This window comes from Chrysochloris asiatica, unplaced genomic scaffold, assembly GCF_000296735.1.
Source record: "Chrysochloris asiatica unplaced genomic scaffold, ChrAsi1.0 scaffold00051, whole genome shotgun sequence".
Classification (NCBI taxonomy): Eukaryota; Metazoa; Chordata; class Mammalia; order Afrosoricida; family Chrysochloridae; genus Chrysochloris; species Chrysochloris asiatica.
The window spans coordinates 5,765,567-5,775,686 of NW_006408569.1; the positions used below are offsets into that span (position 1 = coordinate 5,765,567).

The window sequence follows — 10,120 nt, forward strand, 5'->3', positions numbered from 1 at the left end:
TGACCCAAGCCATGTGAAAGCTGGACAGTGATAAGGAAGGCCATAGAAGAATTGATGCTTTTGAGTTATGGTTTTGGAGGAGAATATTGAAAGTGCCATGGGCAGCCCAAAGAACCAACAGATCTATGTTGGAAGAAGTGCAGCCAGAATGTCCAAACTTTGTCTCTCATACTTGAGACATATTGTCAGGAGGGACCAGTTGCTGGACAAGGATATCATGCTTGGTAAGGTGGAGGGTCAGAGAAAAATAAGAAGACCCCCAGTGAGATGGATTGACAAAATGGCAGCATCAATGGGCTCAAGTGTGACAACAGTGGTGAGGCTGGTCCAGGATCGTGCAGAGTTTTATTTTGTTGTTCATAGGGTCGCTATGAGTCGGTACCAACTTGATGGCACCTAACAACATTAGCAATGATAAGCACTGGACTGCTAACCCCAAGGTTAGCAGTTCAAACTCACCAGCTACTCCTTGAAAACCCTATCCAGCAACGGTGGGAAATCTTTCTACCAATGGCCATTTTGATATTTGTAACATCATTTGCAGACCATAAAAAGTTATCAACTTGAACATTAGCCTGTTATAGTTGGTCAAACATTTCATTAACTCATCCCTAATGTGATGGCTGGAACTGCAGTTGCCTTGGCAGGGCCCGACCAAATGATTTCCAGGGCTTTAAAAGGCCCGTAGGCTGATGTTCCCCACTTGCTATACAGGGTTAGTATGAGTCAAAAATTGACTTTGCAGCACTTTACAACAACACTTAGCAGTGAACGAGTTCTGATGATGCACTGGCTAAAGGTTCAGCTGCTAACCACAGGTTGACAGTTGCAACTTACCATGTACTCTATGGGAGAAAGATGTGGTAGTTTTCTTCCATAAAGATTTACAACTTTGAAAACCCTGTAGGAGCAGTTCTAGTCTGTCCTATAGGGTTACTGTAAGTAGGAATCCACTCAATAGCGGTTGTTTTCTTAGTAGAGAATGTGTGTTCGTATAGATGCTGATATCCCCACACACTAAAACACAGGGCATTGAGCAGAGATGGTTGGGGCAAACATAAAAGGAAGGGACTTTATTTCCCAGCACTCATTACATTTTCACTTTTCTTACCACTAAGACACATTAGTTATATAAACCCTTCTGGATCAAGAACCTACAGAGAAACAGCAAAAGGATCTTCAAACATATTTGCTTCTCTAGCTATTCACAGATAAGAAAATTAACTCTAATAGTGCTCCTGTGATGGTTCTGTCATTATGGTTGCAGCCTGTAGGAAATTCTAATTTCGAAATCCCGCCTCTGAGGCTTATTATTGAGAGAGAACAATCTGTTGATGCCAATGTTACAATTTTCATTTTTTGTTTTTAAAAAATAATCTACCAAAATAGCATATGAGTATTTGATTGCAATGGCAGAATATCAAAGTTAGAAGGGCCCTTCACATCCATCAAGTCCAAGGACCTCTATCTCTAGAAGTGGAAACTGAGGGCCAGAACAGGAAACTGACCTGGCCATGGCCTTTATTGAGAGAATGGCAGAACTGGAACAGCAGTTCATACTCCATTCCCAGCTCAGCACTCTTTCCTCTTCTTTCCACTTGAGGATGTACTAATGGAAAACAAATTAAAGCAGAAGATTGCAAAAAAGGTTAGAAAACCTGAAATTGCTCATAAAGGACTGTTATTTTCTCAACTGGTTTTCTCTTCCAGAAATTCTAGCTAAAGTAAACCACAGAACAAAACAGAGTGGGTGACACTCAGATATTAATCACCACTTTCATTTGAAAGCATTGTATTTATAGCCTCCCCCTTCCCCCAGGATGGTGAGAAGCCACATATGTATAAAAACAGAATTCATGCCATGGAAAGTTTGTTGGAATGATTACTGAAAATCAAAGGGAATTTATGGTCTCTTGGCCACACCTGTGGGGCCATCAACCAGCCAAAATTCCTCATCAACAAAGATGGAGCCCAAGAGTCAGCCAATGGGTGAGATTTGACAGAGAAAATGGGAAAAGACAGGGAGGAGGTTGGTTGTGTATGTGTGCAAAGACTATGGAGCTATATGTCACTCTCCTGAGCTCCACAGGAAAGTGATGGGCGCCACCTGGAGTGTACTTTCCTTAATAGTTCAACGGAGAGTGGAAAGGCATTTCATTAACAATGGGGATAAAAAAGAGGAAGTAATATTGCATTTTCCTTACATGCATTTTCCCTCTCATATTTCCTATGTGCACTTGAATAATTTTAAAACTGTTTTCCCAATTAAGTTTCTCCTTTCACCTTGTTAAAGATAGGAAACAGCAACCACCACAGCCAAGAAAGTCTTTAAAGATAGTGGCCTTTGGCTTCACCAAAGCAACTAAAGGTTAAACTAGGAGACCAATTGTTTGCCTTGACCTGATGATGTCTGAGAGAATACTCACTCTCTAACTCCATGTCTCTCATTCACGTCCCTTCTACCTCCAAACCTGTGGAAAGAGTCAAGATGTTGGAGTGGAGTTGCTATAATGGTCCTTCCCTGGATATCTATTCTTCCAGGGGAGCAAAGACACCACACCACCAAGAGCTGAAAAGGAAAGGCTACTAGGCTACTCTAAAAGTAAAAAAGGCATCTTTTCAACTTCAAATTGATAACCACTCTAAATTACTGAAAAAAATGCTAAACTAGCCAAAGAAGCATTTTTGTGCTTAGCATTTCAGACGATAGAAGAAGGGATATAATGCTTATTCAAGTTGGGGAAGATGTACACATTCCATATAGCAAACAATCTAAGAAAATGCAGGTGATAGGAATTTATGATAAAGGAAGAGAATGAGGCTAGAAACCTCACTGAAGAATTGTGACAAACGTGACCTGTGAGGAAAGACAAGGAGAGCTACATGAACAAAAAACACAGGAGCGGGAAACCACAGGGAGTAAACAGGATAGCTTGTTGAAGGGAGGGGATTATAATAATTTAGATGAAGCAAACCACATAATTGTTTGAAAGTAAAGCTGATGATCCTGTCAAAACACAAAAATACAGGTGCTGTGGGATCAGTACTGGACTGGTAACTACAAAGTCAGCACTTCAAATCTACCAGCTGCTCTCAGAAACCCTATACAGAGCCACTGTGAGTTGAAGCCAACTCAAGGAAATAGCCACATGGAAAAGGTGGCACAGTGATCAGAGCGCTTGACTGCTAACAGAAAGGTAGATGATTAGAATCCCTTAGTGACTCCGCAAAAGAAAGATATGGCAATATACTCCTGTAAAGATTACAGCCTTGGAAACTCTTTAGGGCCGAGGAGGGGAGGGGCCAGGGAGAGGGCAATTCTACTCTGTCCAGTAGGGTCACTATGAGTTGGGATGGACTCAACTCACACCAGCACACCAGTTATTGCAGGGAAAGTTTGATACAGGAGGTAGGGCCTTAAGAGGTGAGATTAGAGACCAGAGCACTGTGAAGTTCTAAGCTTAGAAACAATTTAGAGACATCAGCACCCCAGGAAAAGTAGTCTGGAAGGATGGATAGCCAAAAAGATGGTTCCAGTATAATCAGCAGGAGACAATTGGAAATGGAACTGGAATTAGCAGGTTAAAATGGGTCACAGCTGAAAGAATGAAGAAAGGTTAGATATTTGAATTCAAACTAATTTTGCCACCAGTTGCCATATAACTATGATGATGATGATGATGCCACTGCTCTCAAGTGAACTAAAAGGAGATTCATACACATACAAGGGGGCTTCAAACATTTGTGGGAAAACTGCACTATCTTTTCATCCCATTTTCCATTAATTTTTTGAAGACTCCTCATACATATTCATACATACACATGTGTGTGCACGCAGTACAACATAGCCTCATGACACACTTCGGTCATTTGTCATTTCTCTTGTTTTTCTGAGTGGCAGTGTTTAAGAGAAAACAATGATCAGAGGAATTAATATATACACTTTTTTGGCTTAGATTAAGGACACTTATTTGCTGTTTCACATCATTTCTCTTCAATTTGTAGTTCCCAACAGAGTAGATCATATGATTGTCCAATTAAAAATGGCCAATACCAGTCCATTTCAGCTCAAGAATGCCTAACATATCTATTCTTTAGCATTTGATTTCATTTTGAATGCCTTTGGATTTTCCACAATTCATACTTTATACATTCCACATCCCTGTTTCTTCTCATTTGGAGTGATGCCACATCAGCAAATGAAGTTCATGAAAACTTTAATCCAAGTCATTAAGGTCAACTCTAGTTGGAGGAGGCAACTCTTCCCCAATCCTATTTTGAGTGAGTACCTTGCAACCTGTGGGGCTCATCTTCTAACAGAGATCCACTGCTGTTCCTAAGGTTTTCAATGACTTGAGAGAAAGCTGCAGATGAAATCAAGGAAAACAGACAAAACTTTAGAAGAATTCGGGAAAACACTATAAGAACCAATGGACAAAAATGAGAAATTAGACACCATACAAAAACAATAGAAATCCAGAAGATGAATACTAAGATTTCAGAAACAGATAATCTAAGTAAAGGGAAAAGGAGTAGAATTGAATCAGCAGAAGACCTAATTAACATGATTGCAGAAAAATCTCTAAATACTAGTCAGTTTGTTAAAGCTTTCCACTTGTGGTATTTCTGTAACAGCATCAGTAGATAAAAGAGACAGATGGATGGGGTAAGGTGGGGGAATCAAGCTAGTAATAGTCAAAAAAGAGTAGAAGTGGTCCTTGCAGTGGGCGACAGCCACTGCATCAGTGAACTCAGAGGGTTGGAGGGAGGCCCTGGTGGCTGCAACAGTGAAATGACAGAAATGGTAGCAGACACCGACAGCAGACACCAAGCAGCAGAACCTGAATGACGCACATGGGTGGCCCAGCAACTTCCTGAGTTTGATGTCAGCAACCCCCAGAACGTGGGGGTCAGCAGGGGTCACTTCACTACCTACAAAATCAGGGTCAAGACAAATCTTTCCATTTTCAAGCTGAAGGAATCTACCGGTAGAAGAAGATTCAGTGACTCTGGATGGCTGCGAAGTGAATTAGAAAGAGAGAGCAAGGTTGTAGTTTCCCCCACTCCCCGGAAAAGCATTTTGCATCAACTTCCTTTTAGAGACAATGATGACAGTTTTATTGAGGAAAGGAAGCAAGGGCTGGAGCAGGTTATAAACAAGGTCACTGGTCATCCTCTGGCACAGAATAAACATTGTCTTCACATGTTTTTCAGGATAAATAGATGAAAGCTATACTCCATCCAAAATAAGGTATGCTTGAAATTTGGTGAGAAGGAGGGAAAAAAAACAACAACAAAACACTTCCTGTTACTATTAATGATTCATGGATACCAGTAAAGAAGTTATGAGTAACTTTTAGCATGCTGCACAGAAACTGGTCTAACATGGCTTCGGTACACTAACATTGTTTATGATACTCAGCTTTGTTTGGGCAGTTGACAAGAAGTTCATTTGCTTTAGAGAAAATCCCTCATTCCAGCTTTTCTATAAATAGCTACTCCTGGCTATTACATGTTGCACACTACTGATAGCCTCACAACCCTGTTATTCCAGTCTAATCTGCAGTGTCCTCACTAAAGCAACTGACTTGGTCTTATATGCACAGATTTTGTGTCATGTTTGCTTCTTGAATCTGACTAGAGTATTTCTCTTAACCCCTTTTTAATATGAGATGTCACTTGTCCTAATGTGTGTTAAAGAGCTCTGTGCCACTGGTTTCTCATAACACATTTGTATACAGAAAGTCTCTTCCTTCAATCTTGTAAAACCTTCATGTGGAAGATTACTGAGGGATCTGCTTCATATTCTGTATAAAAACAATTAAATTTATATACTAAAATCATGTCTAAAATTTAAGTAGCTTTCAAATAAAAATAAAAATGCATTTCTGATATTCACTGAAAAAAAAAGTAGAAGTGGCAATATTAATTTCTGATAAAATCAACTTTAAGGCAAAAACCAGCATAAAAAACAAAGAAGGACTTTGTTGTTGGTTCTGACTCATAGCGACTTTATGTGCAACAGAACAAAGCACTGACCGGTCCTGCACCAACCTCACAATCGCCGTCACACACTTGAGCCTGTTGCTGATGCCACTATGCCAATCCATTTCATTGGTGTTCTCCCTGTTTATCACGGACCCTCTATTTTATCAAGTATGATGTCCTTCTCTAGAGACTGGCTCTTCCTGATAATATATGTCCAAAGTATGAGTAACGAAATCTGGTCATCTTGATTTCTAAGGAGCATTCTGGTTGTACTTCTTCCAACACAAATTTGTTTGTTCTTCTGGCAGTTCATGGGACTTTAAAGCATCATTTGAATAAGAGGGTATAGCCATAACAAATATCTATGTGTTCAATGAAAGAGCCTCCAAGTATATACATCAAACTCTAACTGAAGAGAAAACTTGATGACTGTACAATATAATAGGAGACTGGAATACACCACTTTTGATGAAGGACAGAACTGGAAAGAAATTCAACAAAAACATAAAAGAACCAAACAACACAATCAACCTACTTGACATCATAGATAAATACAAACCACTCCAGCCCACATTATATATTCTTTTCCAACACACATGGAACGCTTTTCAGAATAGACCATATGTTAGGTCAAAAGCAAGCCTTACTAAATTCTAAAACATCAAAATAATACTGCTCAGATCATAACACTATAAAATTAACATCAACAATAGGAAGATGATGGGTAAAATACGTGGAAATTGAATAGCACCAGGCTTTAAAACTACTAGGTAATAGATCAAACACAATATGAAATAAATAATTCCTTGAATCAAACAAGAATGAAAACAACATACCAAACCTTTGGGACATAGAAAAGGCAGTACTTAGAGGGAGTTTTATAGCAATAAACAGATTTTTTTTTAAAAGAACTAAAATCAATACTTTAATCCAACATCTCCAAACTTTAGAAAAAGAGCAGCAAAATATGTATACAGTCACCAGAAGAAAATACAGATTAGAGCAGAAAGCAATGGAACACAGAAAAGTAATAGAATAAAAAACTAGACGTTGGTTCTTTGAAAAGATAAATAAAATCGACAAATCACAGTAAAATCTAACAAAGGAAAAGAAGATGCAAATAACACAAATAAATGAAACGGACGATATCACAACAGAACCTACTGAAATAAAGGATTTATAACAGAATACTGTGCTTCAACAAACTTGAAAATCTAGACAAAATGGGAAAACTTCTAGAAACACCTACATACCTAAACTAACATGGACTGAAGTTGAAAAGCTGAACAGACCCACAACAAAAGAAGAAATTGATCAGTTCACTAAAAACTCCCAGCAATCAGAAGTCCAGATGCATGTGGCTTTACTTGCAAATTTTACCAAACATTCAGAGAGAAACTGACACCAGTTCTACTCAAAACTATTCCAGAGTATAGAAAAGGATGGAATACTCATGAATTCATTTTATAAAGTGAGCATATATCGTTGATACCTAAACCAGGCAAAAACATCACTAAAAAAGAAAATTACAGACCAGTATCCCTCATGGACATAGACGCAAAAAGTCTCAAAATTCTAGTCAATGGAATCCAACAACATATCAAAAACAAATAATACATCATGACCAAGTGAAATTCACACCAGGTATGGAAGGATGTTGTTATGTGCCGTGGAGTTGGTTCCGACTCATAGCGACCCTGTACAGGGTTTCCGAGGCTATAAATCTTTACAGGAGCAGAAATCCTCATCTTTCTCCCGCAGAACAGCTGGTAGTTTCAAACTGCTGACCGTGAGGTTCACAGCCCGATTCGTAACCACTGCACTACCAGAGCTCCTTTGGATGGCTCCACATTATAGAAACAATTAACGCAATCCACTCATGTATAAAAACAAAGTTAAAGAAGCACGCAGAAAAGGCATTTAACAAAATATAACATCTATTTCTGATAAGAAAAAAACAATAATCAAATAGGAACCCGAGGGAAAATCTTCAACCTAATTAAGAGTTATGAGTTGTGGTGTGGCACTGCAGGATAATGTGCCGGGACCACAAGGTCAGTTTGAATTTCAAAGTCAGCAGTCCAAACTCACCAGCCGCTCCTTGGAAATCTATACAGGGTTGTTACGATGGCACTTAAGAAAAATAATACAAAACGAGCAGCCAACATTAGTCTCAAAAAAGAGAACGTGAAAGAATTCTCCTTTCAAGTGGAAAACAGACAAGGATGCCCTTTATCACCACTCCTACTATTGGGGTCCTGGTGTGGCTCTGTGGGTTAATGGGTTGGACCACAAGGTTGGTTTGAACTGCTATGGATTAGAACTGACTCTATTGCACTAAACAACAATTCAATATTGTGCTGAAGTCTTAACCAGAGCTATAAAGCAAAGAAGTAATACTCTATTTGCAAATGATATGTTGTTGCTGTCAAGTGTCACTGAGTCGGTTCAGAATCATAAGCAACCTTGTATAGGGATTCCAAGGAGCAGCTGGTGGGTTTGAACTGCTGACTTTGTGGTTCACAGTCCAGAGCTGATTCTACAACACCACACCATAGGTCTTGTACATAAAAGGTAATCCTGTACATAAACAATCCCAGGCACTCATTAATAAAATAACTGAAATTAATTAAGAGAAATTTACTGGAATTATGGACAAAATATTGAATGACTCTAGAAACATCAAAATAAAATGGAAGGAATACACAGTCACTGTAGCAAAAAGAATTGGTCAATGTTCATAATTTCAAAAGAACCAATAGTACTGAAGGAAAAAGTCTAAGTTGCACTGAAGGTATTGGCAAAACACAAGACTCCAGGAATTGACAGGATACAAATTGAAAAAATTTTTAAACTGATGAAGCACTGGAGATGCTCGCTTATCTATGCCAAGAAATTTGGAAGACAGCTACCTGGACAACGGATTGGCAGTTCCGATTCATCCATAACAATAGAATGAAGCATCATCCGGTGTTACACCATCCTCACAATTGCTGCTACCAATTAGAAGAAATACATATTTGTGCCTAATCCCAAGAAAGATGACACAAAAGAATGCAGAAATCATCTAACAATATCATTAATATCACAATTAATTCAAAAACTATTGCAGTAGTACAAAAGGAGACAGCCAGAAATTCAAGCAGGATTCAGAAAAGGACATGGGATGAGGGATATCGCTGCTGACCTCAGATGGATGTTGGCAAAAAGTCAAGACTACCACCAGAAAGATGTTTACTTGTGTTTTATTGATTATGTAAAGGCATTTGCGTGGATCATAATAAACTATGGATAATATTGGGGAAAATTGGTATTTCAGAACACATAATTCTGCTCACAAGGAATCGGTACATAGACCAAGCGGCAGCCATTCAAACAGAACAAGGTGATACTGAATGGTTTAAAATCAAGAAAGGTGTGTGCCAGGGTTGTGTCCTTTCACCATACTTATTCAGTCTATGTGCTCAGCAAAGAAGTCTCATTAACAACTTGTAATATTAAGATGACACAACCGTGCTTGCTGAAAGAAAAGAGGACTTGAAATACTTACTGATGAATGTCAAAGACTACAGCCTTCAGTATGGATTGCACTTCATTTAAAGAAAACAAAAATCTTCACAACTGGACCAATAAGTTACAACATGGTAAATGGAGAAAAGATTGAAGTTGTCAAAGACTTCATTTTGCTTGGAGCCACAATCAATGCTCATTGAAGCAGCAGTCAAGAAATCAAATGACATTGCATCAGGTTAATCTGCTGCAAAGGACCTATTTATTTTGTTGTTGTTGTTTTGTTTTATTTTTATTTTTTATGCTCAAATGTACAATCATATTTAATTAAAAAATAAAACCAACAACAAAAAAAAACAAATTTCATTAATTAATGAAGAGATAAACTATTTCTGATGACTCCTTCAATGAATACTATTACCCAATAAAAAGAAGAAAATTATAGGCAGTTGCAGGCTACCAATAAGATCCATTCCTAAGTGTGTCTTTAAATGGAATTTGTAGGTAAATCAGAACAGGCGTATACAGATTATATGCTTCTATCATGGAGGGCGGCGCCTAAACAATGTGCGACAACTGCGCAGACCTGGTGGAGGTGTTAAATGAAACCCAGACCATGGAG

At 38.6% G+C, this 10,120-nt stretch overlaps 1 pseudogene; it reads left to right on the forward strand.

The window, feature by feature from the left end:
• Positions 1-3,511: 3,511 nt before the first annotated feature.
• Positions 3,512-5,261, forward strand: LOC102813547 (annotated as a pseudogene).
• Positions 5,262-10,120: the final 4,859 nt, after the last annotated feature.